General features: G+C 41.2%; 1 long non-coding RNA gene across 1 annotated transcript in view; it reads right to left on the bottom strand.

Moving 5' to 3' along the window:
* LOC132659684 (uncharacterized) overlaps nt 1-9,657 on the bottom strand; it is a 37,568-nt gene extending 27,911 nt beyond the window's left edge. The window contains exons 1-2 of the long non-coding RNA XR_009600408.1: nt 9,303-9,657; nt 9,061-9,168 (exon numbers count right to left, since the gene is read on the bottom strand). This is a non-coding gene — a long non-coding RNA (uncharacterized LOC132659684). The remainder of the gene's footprint in view (nt 1-9,060; nt 9,169-9,302) is intronic.
* Between the last annotated feature and the right edge of the window lie 2,602 nt (nt 9,658-12,259).

Raw genomic sequence — 12,259 nt, 5'->3', positions numbered from 1 at the left:
TTAAAGCTCAACATTCAGAAAATGAAGATCATGGCATCTGGTCCCATCACTTCATGGGAAATAGATGGGAAACAGTGGAAACAGTGTCAGACTTTATTTTGGGGGGCTCCAAAATCCCTGCAGATGGTGACTGCATACATGACATTAAAAGACGCTTACTCCTTGGAAGAAAAGTTATGACCAAACTAGATAGCATATTGAAGAACAGAGACATTACTTTGCCAACAAAGGTTCATCTAGTCAAGGCTATGGTTTTTCCTGTGGTCATGTACGGATGTGAGAGTTGGACTGTGAAGAAAGCTGAGCACCAAAGAATTGGTGCTTTTGAACTGTGGTACTGGAGAAGACTCTTGAGAGTTCCTTGGACTGCAAGGAGATCCAACCAGTCCATTCTGAAGATCAGCCCTGGGATTTCTTTGGAGGGAATGATGCTGAAGCTGAAACTCCAATACTTTGGCCACCTCATGCGAAGAGTTGACTCATTGGAAAAGACTTTGATGTTGGGAGGGATTGGGGCCAGGAGGAGAAGGGGACGACAGAGGATGAGATGGCTGGAGGGCATCACGGACTCGATGGACGTGAGTCTGAGTGAACTCCGGGAGTTGGTGATGGACAGGGAGGCCTGGCGTGTTGCAATTCATGGGGTCACAAAGAGCTGGACACGACTGAGTGACTGAACTGAACTGAACAGTACCTTGAAAAGTACAGTAGTACAGTACAATGGTTGACAAACTGGGGCTGGCACTGAGTGAACAAAGAAGAGTTACTGATTGGGAGAGGAAATGGGAGATGGTACAGCTAAAGGATCATCAACAATGAGAGGTGGATGACCAGCTGCAATTTCACTCATGCTTTATGTTCATGGCACAGGTTCTGATTTCTTCCTGGATTCATTTCTATCTACCCTCTTGCTTCCAGACATCCTGGGCTTGAAATAAAGATACTGTACAACTGTAGTCTAGAGCACTGTACAGTGAAGTATACAAAAGCACAGCCTCCTGTAGAGGATTCACACCTGTGACAATGTATGCCAGACACATCAACTAATGTGGTGTGGGACATGTAATCTATGGGACATGCAAATCCATATTTGCATTTTTGAAAGTTTACAATTTGAAGATTCCTATTTAGAGGACTTACTGTACTCCAAAACTATTTCTTCCTGAAATTGAAGACTAATCTCTTCACAGAAACAGGAAGAAGAGAGGATAAAACTTCCCCCTAAACATTCTCTGTATTAACAGCTTTGCAAACTGTTTATGGTCAGAATGTATAAATAAAACGATTGAGAAACACTTATAGGACAAAATAGTCTGAGAAAGACAGTGCTATTGGAAATAAGATGGTGAGAAAAGATTTCATAGAGAAAATAGAATTTGAAATGATCTGGGAAAGATGGATTAAATTCATCAAATGTGATCAGGTGTTTGGTGCTGGGGTGTATAAACAAAGATAAGTAAGTCACTATCCCTTGAAAACTTATCATAAAAGAAAAAATAATTTGGTCTTCATTAAAATTAAGATTTTCTAATCATGGGAAATAGATGGGGAAACAGGGGAAACAGTGTCAGACTTTATTTTGGGGGGCTCCAAAATCACTGCCGATGGTGAGTGCAGACATGAAATTAAAAGACGCTTACTCCTTGGAAGGAAAGTTATGACCAACCTAGATAGCATATTCAAAAGCAGAGACATTACTTTGCCGACTAAGGTCCATGTAGTCAAGGCTATGGTTTTTCCCGTGGTCATATATGGATGTGAGAGTTGGACTGTGAAGAAGGCTGAGTGCCGAAGAAATGATGCTTTTGAACTGTGGTGTTGGAGAAGACTCTTGAGAGTCCCTTGGACTGCAAGGAGATCCAACCAGTCCATTCTGAGGGAGATCAACCCTGGGATGTCTTTGGAAGGAATGATGCTAAAGCTGAAACTCCAATACTTTGGCCACCTCATGTGAAGAGTTGACTCATTGGAAAAGACTCTGATGCTGGGAGGGATTGGGGGCAGGAGGAGAAGGGGATGACAGAGGATGAGATGGCTGGATGGCATCACTGACTTGATGGACGTGAGTCTGAGTGAACTCCGGGAGATGGTGATGGACAGGGAGGCCTGGCGTGCTGCAATTCATGGGGTCGCAAAGAGTGACTGAACTGAACTGAACTGAATCATTAAAAGATAATATCATGAGAGTAAAAGGACAAGCCACAGACTGATGGAGATATTAGCAACGAATATGTCTAACAACTACAAATGTACCTCCATAAAGAATGAGTAAATAAATCATGGTATGTTGATAAAATGGAATTTATTGTTGTTGCTAAATTCTGTCTGATTCTTTTGTGACGCCATGGACTATAACCCGCCAGGCTCCTCTCTCCAAGGGATTTTCCAGGCAAGAATACTGGAGTGTGTTGCCATTTCCTCCTCCAGAGGAGATTCTGACCCTGGGATTGAACCTGAGTCTCCTACATCTCCTGCATCGCAGGCAGATTATTCAGCACTGAGCCACTGAGGAAGCCGAAAAGCACAATCATTAACAGTAAAAATGGGAAGGAAGAAATGACACTGGGGGACTCAAGGATGATGGGCAACAGAATTTGAATTTCCAACAGAGTGAAGAAACAAAAGCTACTACTGTACATCGGTTTCAAGATTTACATCTTTAGGACAGTAGCAATCACCGCCAGCACTAGGAACTTTGAAACAAGAAACCTTACTGAGCAACTGGGTGGAACTTTTTTTTTCTGTTTTGGAGCATGTGATTTCGTAATTTATAATTGTTGTTTAGTCACTAAGTCGGGTCTGACTCTTTGCGACCCCATGGACTGCAACATGCCAGGCTTCTCTGTCCACTGTCTCCCGGAGTTTGCTTAAACTCATGTCCATTGAGTCAATGATGCCATCCAACCATCTCATCCTCTGTTGCTCCCTTCTACTCTTGCCCTCAGTCTTCCCCAGCATCAAGGTCTTTTCCAGTAATTCAGCTCTTTGCATCAGGTGGTCAAAGTATTGGAGCTTCAGCTTGAGCAACAGTCTTCCAATAAACATTCAGGGTTGATTTCCTTTAGGATTGATTGGTTTGACTTCCTTGCAGTCCAAGGGACTCTCAAGAGTCTTCTCTAGCACCACAATTTGAAAGTATAAATTCTTCAGCTCTCAGCCTTCTTTGTGGTCTAGCTCTCACATTCGTACGTGACTTCTGGAAAAACCATAGCTTTGGCTATACGGACTTTTGTCGGCAAATTTATGTCTCTGCTTTTTAATATGCTATCTTGGGTTTGTCATAGCTTTTCTTCCAAGGAGCAAGCATCTTTTAATTTCATGGCTGCAGTCACCATCTGCAGTGATTTTGGAGCCCAAGAAAATATAGTTTGCCACCGTTTCCATTTTTTCCCCATCTATTTGCCATGAAGTGTTGGGACCAGATGCCATGATCTTAGTTGTTTGAATGTTGAATCTTAAGTCAGTTTTTCACTCTCCTCTTTCACTTTCATCAAGAGGCTGTTTAGTTCTTTGCTTCCTGCCACTATGGTGTTGTCATCTGCATATCTGAGGTTATTGATATTTCTCCCAGCAATCTTGATTCGGGCTTGAGCTTCATCCAGCCCAGCATTTTTCTTGATTAAAGTTAAATAAGCAGGGTGACAATACACAGCCTTGATGTACTCCTTTCCCAATTTTGAACCAGTCTGTTATTCCATGTCCAGTTCTAACTGTTGCTTCTTGACCTGCATGCAGGTTTCTCAGTGACTAAACCACAATTGGCTACCAGGGTAACCAACCTTGTGACTAGGGAGTTGGAACTTTCAGCCCTACCTCTAGCAGGGCTGGAGATTGAGTTTGGTCACCATTGACCAATGATTTAGTCAGTTGTGCCTAAGTATTGAAGCCTCCGTTAAAAATCCAAATAATGTCCAGGTTTGGAGAGCTTGTCGTTCTGGTGTACCAAAACACAACCACAGGCCTTGGTGCCAGGCCCCAAACCCCACAGGGACAGAGCTCCTTTGTTGGGACCTCAGCCTGGCTGTTGATTTGTATTCTTTAATACCCTTTGTAATGAATCAGTAATCTAATGAGTACACTGGTTTCCTGAGTTATTCTACAAATTAGTCGAATCCCAGGAGAGGTTCATGGGAACCTCTAACTTATAGCCAGTGAGTCAGAACCACAAATAAAACCCTCAAGCTGTGATTGGCGTCTGAAGTGCAGGGTGGACAGAGTTCTTCACCTGTGGAGTCTGATGCAGTCTCTGAGTAGGTAGTGTCAGAACTGAGTTAAACGGTAGGACACCCAGCCGTTGAAGAATTTACTGGTAGGGTGGAGAAATAACTCACTCATTGGAACTGGTTGTCAGAATCATGGAAAGTAAGCCCAGGATATCCAGGAGGAAGTGCTTTATAAACAGGTGGAAATATAAATTTGAGAGACAGCATAGGCATTTCAGATAGAGCCTGGAAAAAGGACTAGACCAGAGGTATGGGGAAGGCATTCAGGATTGGCTAAGGAGATGGTCAGAGCTTTACCTGCAACAGGGACTAGATGCCTTCCTTGGGACTGTTTTCCTAAATGAAGGAACATTTTCCCAGTTACACTTAATAAAATTTATAATATAACAAATACACATACATTTATTTGTGGAAATCAAGTAAGATTTTTTCTAGATCAATCGGTTTCACACTTTTGTTTACAAAGAACTATTCTGGGTGAAGTTAAGAAAAAATATCTAACATGATTCTCTTGTTTATTTGCTTGACACTTCGGTGTGTTCCAGAGCCTTTGTCCTAGGGTGGTTTGTAAATGCTAAAAGAAGAATCTAAGTTTCTCAAGTTTATCTGATGAGAGAATTCTTTCTTCTTGGAGCACTGATAACATCTCCTGGAACCAAGGTTTTGCTAAATCACTTGGAAATCACTGATCGAGATTAGGGTAGTAAACCCGCATCAGAGTCAGTGAGGTGCTTCTGAAGGCAGATGCCGGCACTCTACCCAGGACCTGAAGAATCTGTCTTTAGCAGGCTCCTTCAGGTAATTCTAAGTTGAAGTCAGCTTTGGAAACAGCTGGTCTAGATCATTTCTAAGCCTTCTTATAAGACAAAATAAAATGTTTGGGAAAGGAGAATTTGGAAGAAGAAAGAGTTGTCAGAAATGTGTTTGGTACCAAACAAGCAAGATGAGGGATATCATTGAAAGTTGACTAAGACAAGGTCGAAATTACTTTATTGCATATTTGGTTCCTGTAAACTGAATTCTACCCATTTCTCCAATACTTTTGTTTCTCCAACACTCTTATATCTGTTCACCCTTCCTCTTGTACAGAAAGCTATAAGAGAAAGTTGCTTAAAACTATTAGAGAATAAGCCAGAAGTGACTCATTTCTTCCCTTTGTATTTCTTTCTCTCTTCCTGCTCCCCATCCACTTGGCTGGCTCCTTTACAACCATCAGACCTCAGCTCAAATGCCATTCCTCAGAGAAGTTAAAGGATGGATCACCTGTGTGGACTCTCCTAGTTACAACTTGTTCCACTGTTTATTATCCTTTATGGCACTCTTAGAGAAAATTATTTTTTAGAAGCAGACTCCAAAATATAACTGGGTATTCTCTTAAATGCTTGACAAATCCGTTTTAGTCGTCATCTTGCTGCCAATGTCCCCCCACCACCCTTCACTCTGCGTCTTAGATTTGTGTACAGACACCTTTCCCAAGACTTGGGCATGGATTTCTGGGTCTCTGGGATTTGTGTCAAGCTAGGGTTAAAGACCTTTCAGGCTTCTGGTACTTTGACTGCACTAGTTTCCTATAACTTCAGAGATTATGGTTTGCCTGCAGTCTCCTTTTTCTGTGAGCCACAGAGGGGGGAAAAAACCTCTGCCTTTTCCTCTTTCTGTTCGATTTTCTTTCCCCTCTGTAGCCACAGTGTCTCATACCCCAGGCTCCAGCCTCCTCCTACCCAGTCAAGGAAAGCCTCAGAAGGCCTTTCTTGTCTCCCACTAGGCTCTGGACTCTAGTGAAAACAATTCTGAATTTGTAATTTTATATATATATATATATATTTATATATATATATATATATATATATATATAGAGAGAGAGAGAGAGAGAGAGAGGGAAGTTCTGAGAACACAGAATCCCAGCTTCCTCAACCTTCTCTGTTTACCTCACAATCAGATTTTATATATAAGGATAAGCACCTTATATATAAAATATAATAAAAATATTATATATATACAAAGTATAATATATATAAAATGCAGAATAATTCTTATGAAATATAACCTCATTTTTTAATTGTAAGGGTAGAAACACAATCTTTTGCTCCCATCTCAGATCCACTGAGTTTGCCTGCTTGATTTGCATACAAAATTGAGTTGCAGTAAATTCTACCAAGCCTGTCCAGGCAAACCACTGGCTTGGTAACAGGACTAGAAAAGGTCAGTTTTCATTCCAATCCCAAAGAAAGGCAATGCCAAAGAATGCTCAAACTACCACACAATTGCACTCATCTCACATGCTAGTAAAGTAATGCTCAAAATTCTCCAAGCCAGGCTTCAGCAATATGTGAACCGTGAACTTCCTGATGTTCAAGCTGGTTTTAGAAAAGGCAGAGGAACCAGACATCAAATTGCCAACATCCGCTGGATCGTGGAAAAAGCAAGAGAATTCCAGAAAAACATCTATCTCTGCTTTATTGACTATGCCAAAGCCTTTGACTGTGTGGATCACAATAAACTGTGGAAAATTCTGAGAGAGATGGGAAATCTGTATGCAGATTGAAATCTGTATGCAGGTCAGGAAGCAACAGTTAGAACTGGACATGGAACAACAGCCTGGTTCCAAATAGGAAAAGGAGTACATCAAGGCTGTATATTGTCACCCTGCTTATTTAACTTCTGTGCAGAGTACATCATGAGAAACGCTGGACTGGAAGAAGCACAAGCTGGAATCCAGATTGCCAGGAGAAATATCAATCACCTCAGATATGCAGATGACACCACCCTTATGGCAGAAAGTGAAGAGAAACTAAAAGCCTGTTGATGAAAGTGAAAGAGGAGAGTGAAACAGTTGGCTTAAAGCTCAACATTCAGAAAACGAAGATCATGGCATCTGGTCCCATCACTTCATGGGAAATAGATGGGGAAACAGTGGAAACAGTTGTCAGACTTTATTTTAGGGGGCTCCAAAATCACTGCAAATGGTGACTGCAGCCATGACATTAAAAGACGCTTACTCCTTGGAAGAGAAGTTATGACCAACCTAGATAGCATATTCAAAAGCAGAGACATTATTTTGCTGACTAAGGTCCATCTAGTCAAGGCTATGGTTTTTCCGGTAGTCATGTATGGATGTGAGAGTTGGACTGTGAAGAAGGCTGAGCGCCGAAGAATTGATGCTTTTGAACTGTGGTGTTGGAGAAGACTCTTCAGAGTCTTTGGACTGCAAGGAGATCCAACCAGTCCATTCTGAGGGAGATCAACCCTGGGATGTCTTTGGAAGGAATGATGCTAAAGCTGAAACTCCAGTACTTTGGCCACCTCATGCAAAGAGTTGACTCATTGGAAAAGACTCCGATGCTGGGAGGGATTAGGGGCAGGAGGAGAAGGGGATGACAGAGGATGAGATGGCTGGATGACATCACTGACTTGATGGACATGAGTCTGAGTGAACTCCGGGAGTTAGTGATGGACAGGGAGGCCTGGCGTGCTGCGATTCATGGGGTTGCAAAGAGTCAGACACGACTGAGCGACTGAACTGAACTGAACTGAAGGGTAGAAGCACAATCTTTTGCTCCCATCTCAGATCTACTGAGTTTGCCTGCTTGATTTGCATACAAAGTTGAGTTGCGGTAAATTCTACCAAGCCTGTCCAGGCAAACCACTGGCTTGGTCCCCGGATCAGTACCCACTACACATCCAAACTGCAAGATACTTCGCCTCAGTGGAGCTATTGCCTTGATTTATAATGTTTAGTCTGGCATCAGTATGAATTTCATAACTTTTTAATATGGTCTTACTTCAGTCAGTTCAGTTCAGTTCAGTCGCTCAGTTGTGTCCGACTCTTTGCAACTCCATGAACTGCAGCATGCCAGGTCTCCCTATCGTCCATCACCAACTCCCGGAGTTCACTCAGACTTACGTCCATCGAGTCAGTGATGCCATCCAGCCATCTCATCCTCTGTTGTCCCCTTCTCCTCCTGCCCCTAATCCCTCCCACCATCAACGTCTTTTCCAATGAGTCAGCTCTTCGTATCAGGTGGCCAAAGTATTGGAGTTTCAGCTTCAACATCAGTCCTTCCAATGAACACCCAGGACTGATCTCCTTTAGGATGGACTGATTGGATCTCCTTGCAGTCCAAGGGACTCTCAAGAGTCTTCTCCAACACCACAGTTCAAAAGCATCAATTCTTCTGTGCTCAGCTTTCTTTATGGTCCAACTCTCACATCCATACATGACCACAGGAAAAACCATAGCCTTGATTAGATGGACCTTTGTCGGCAAAGTCTTACGTCACTAAAAATTAATAAATTGAGTATTTTGCTTAAGTAAAAGATTGGAACATTCCAGGGTTTACACATCTCTAGTTATGTAAGTACTCAGTACATTTTTCTTTCTTTTGCAGTCATCATCATCTCCTCAAGAGAAGTAAATGTGAACCTCAAGGGCTCTCTTTAGTTCTAGGATAGGATGGCTAGGGGTAAGAGAAGATTAACTTGATTAGAAGGTGCCTTGCAATTTTGTACATTCTTTGGGCAGTCTTTACCTCCCACGAGTACTGAATTTAATCAGGAAACTCATTGTATGAATTACTTTAATAGAATGGTACTATAAAATAAAAGGCAAACTACTACATTTTGAAGAATAAGCCTTGTCTGTAACTTTAAAAAGCCACCGCTAACCAGAAAGGGACTGTGTAGTTGATTATTATCCAAGATAAAAATCATTGTTATCATTCATCAGTGAAAGGAAATTTTTAGATGTGATCATAATAGGGTTCCTAGGTTCCTAAATATTTTATATATATATATATATAATATAAAATATGTATTCCATTTATTTTATTTATCATACCAGTTGGTTTCTGTGGTTATGGAGGCCGAGAAGTCTCAATCTGCTGATCTGCCAGGAGCAAGCCAGAGAACCACGAAAGCTGACGGTGTAGTTGTTCAGCCTGCATGCCTGAGAAGGGGAAGAGAGACAATGATTAAGTCTCTGAGTCTGAATGCCCAAAGATCAGGAGCACCAGGGTCTAAGGGCAGAAAAAGATGGATATCTCTGCTTAATCAGAGAAAATGAATTTGCCCTTCTTTTACCTTTTTGTTCTGTTCAGTTCCTCAGTGAATTAGGTGATGTCAGCCTTCACTGGAAAGGGGGATTCTTACTCATTCTACTGATTCAAATGCTAATGTCTTCCAGAAATACTTCACAGACACACCCAGAAATAATGTTTATCAGCTATCTGGCCAGAAAAAACATCCTGAGAGTAGACAGTGAGGCCACATGGAATGAGATCTTTTCCCCAGAAGAGATGGCAGGTACTCCTTACAAGCTTGAACTGGAGACTCAGAGAGTATTAACCAACGGAACTGTGTGACAGAGCAAAATCTTTGTGTAACCAGAAACCCCTCAAGGAAGTGGAGACCAGTAAGTGGCACTTATCTTCCAACTACATCCCCTCTGGCTTTCTTTTTTCTTTTTTCTTTTTTTTTTTTTTTTTTTTGCTTTTTCAGGCACCTAGGGTGGAAAGGCATATGGCTAAATAATCTTTCCCATCTTAATGAACAGTACCTGTGTTCACCTAGTTGATCAGACCAGAAACCTCAGTATCACTTTTGACAATTCTTTCTTTACTCCCCAACTTCAATCCATCATCAAATGTACATCATCAAAAAATGTATACATCAAAATATCATTTGATGTATATCTCTCCATCTTTACTACCTTTTCCCCTTTTCCCCCTAAGACTTTAGGTCTTTCCTGGACTTGGACAATAACCTTTTAACTGGCCTCCCCTCATCCACTTTTGCCATTTCCAACCCATGCTCCACATAGTATCTGGAGTAGGTAACTCCCCTACTAAAATTTTCATAGCCCTTAGAGAAAGTCCACAAGTTTTTTTCATCGCTTAAAAAGCCCTCTGTGATTTGGCCCTTGTTCATCCCTCCAGCTTCAATCAGCACCATTTCCCCTAGTTTACATGGTTCTAGACATACAGCCCTTGTCTTTGAGTTCCTCAAACCCACCAAACGTATCCAACATGTGTTTTCTTGGCCTGGAGATTCCTTCCTCAGTTCTTATCTCATCATTCCTCTTTACTCTTAAGGTATCAGTTTTATTGAATCAATAATTCAATAAATCAAAGTATCTACTCTGACCCATGTTCTGTGCTAGGCATTGTGAATGCAATAGAAGGCAAGATAGACCTGGATCCTATTCCACAATCTTATAATTTCAGTGAGAAAAGTGGGCACCAACAAATAGCATCCAGAGAAATGTAAAATAGCTCCATGGTGCGAGGAGATCCTATGATGGGGGATTTGACCTCGTCAGAAAGGTCAGAAGATAGAAAAAACAACTGAGTAGAAATCTGAAGAAGGATATCATTAAAGAAAAAACAGGAGGTTATAAGAAGAGCAAGTTACACATGCAGAGAGGCCCAGTAGAAGAGTAATTGTGGAACTTACAAAGAACCAAAAGAAAGCCACTGTGGTTAAGTTGAGAGGAGGGAACTGTGGTAAGACATGAACTAGAGATGTCAAAGCACGCAAGGCAGAGGCAGATGACTCTGCTGCTCAGGGACTGGGCAGATAATGTGAAATTGCAAGAGGGAGGAGCAAAACCTATGAGAAAATGAAGACTATAAACCTTGCTTCTAACAGACTTGTATTTTGCAAAATGCAGTGTTTTGCAAAACTAAGAAAGAAATCAAAAACAAAACTGGATAATATCCTCATGTGGTAAGATATTACACCCTGCAATCAAAACAAGATGCTCTTTCCAGCTGCAGGGTGGTGAGTGGACTGGAAGTTCTAGGTATGTTGGTAAAGTTCACACATTTATCTAGTTCTTCCTCCCTGACAAAACCTCACTAAAAGAAATTTTTTAAATTGATAAACATATAACAATGTGGAGGAAAAAAAGGAAAGGATATAAAAGGCCAGGAATTTTGAGGCTGGAAAGCATAGGGACAATTGCAGCAGATTTAAGGACCTCAAAAAGCCAAAGCCTAAACTAGTGATGGCAAAAACCAAGAACGAACCTCATTTGTACCCACAGAATCCTCAAGGGTCCATGACTTTGATAGCTCCAAGCCCTTCTGAAAATCAGAAGGACTAGCTGAAGACTATATAAGAATCAGGTAGATCCTCGGATCCCCTCTCCCACTCTACATTGCTCAGCCACTGCCCCTTCCCCACCGTTGCAGAAGTCTGAAAGTTTATTCTCTGGAGAGGGTAAGTTAAAGGGATTCTGGACTGGTGGATACCAAACATAGTTAAAGGTTAAGATATTATGCCAAAATTAGGAATTAAAGGAACTTCCAGATGGCAAAACACCCAGCCTTTTTCCTCTACTTGGCTTCTGGAATACTATAAACCAGGCCTTTCCTCTCTGGCAGAAGATTAGAAGAGTCTGTTCTGGGGATTCTGACCAAAACAAGATGATCGTTACAGAACAGCCCAATCAGATGTTCCTAAAATAAAACTAAACTAGTTAACATGAACTGATAACAAATGAAAGAGAAACCTGGTAGTCAGGTTAGTCAGGGCTGTTACTTGAAAAAGCAGGGTTAAATAGAAAAGATAAGACTAAACAAAAACAGAACACCATTCCAGGAAGTAGACTATTCAGGTAACCGGAGTTGCAGGGAAAGCAGAAGAATGAAAATCATCAATGAAATGATTTTAGTAGTTTCTCAGAACTGAAGGACATGACTTTCCAGATTGAAAGGACCCACAAAGCCAGAATAAAATAGATCCACAAAAGTCACTTTGTTGTGAAATTTCAGAACATTGAACACAAAGAAAAGATCATAAACTGAAAAAAAAAAATCTAGAGACAACGGAGCAATGCCTCCAAAAATCAGAATGAAAATGAATTTCAATCTAGAATTCTGTATAGAATTAAACTGTCACTCAAACATGAGGGTCAGGATAATGATGTTTTCAGGTGTAAAACTTTACCTCATGTGTGGTCTATACTTCTATACCCCTTTGCTTAGGAAGCTTCTGGATGATATGTTCTATAAATATGAAAATAAATCAAAAAAGAA

Source organism: Ovis aries, chromosome 4 (assembly GCF_016772045.2).
Source record: "Ovis aries strain OAR_USU_Benz2616 breed Rambouillet chromosome 4, ARS-UI_Ramb_v3.0, whole genome shotgun sequence".
NCBI lineage: Eukaryota > Metazoa > Chordata > Mammalia > Artiodactyla > Bovidae > Ovis > Ovis aries.
Note: the sequence above shows the minus strand (reverse complement) of the source record. Positions and strands in the feature narration are given on the sequence as shown.